Here is a 267-nt window from a genome sequence, read left to right as displayed (position 1 = left end):
TTGGGTCGTGGCTCTGATTTTTAATAACACTAAGAAGGTCAATTTGCCAGTTATAGGCAGCAAGAGGGAACAGTATTTTAAAACACTAGCATCAATGTTTTAAGGCCACAGAGACATATCTAGATAACTGTTCAACCACCTAGATGTTAACTATAAGCAGCCTTATGGACATCATAGGAAATGAGAAGCAGATATAATAATTAATTTTCCAGAAATTAGGGCAAGAGGAAACTTTCCTTTTGAAAACAGGAACATAATGAAAGACTC

The sequence above is a fragment of the Meriones unguiculatus genome, chromosome 2 (genome assembly GCF_030254825.1).
Source record: "Meriones unguiculatus strain TT.TT164.6M chromosome 2, Bangor_MerUng_6.1, whole genome shotgun sequence".
NCBI lineage: Eukaryota > Metazoa > Chordata > Mammalia > Rodentia > Muridae > Meriones > Meriones unguiculatus.
This window is presented reverse-complemented; position numbering follows the sequence as displayed.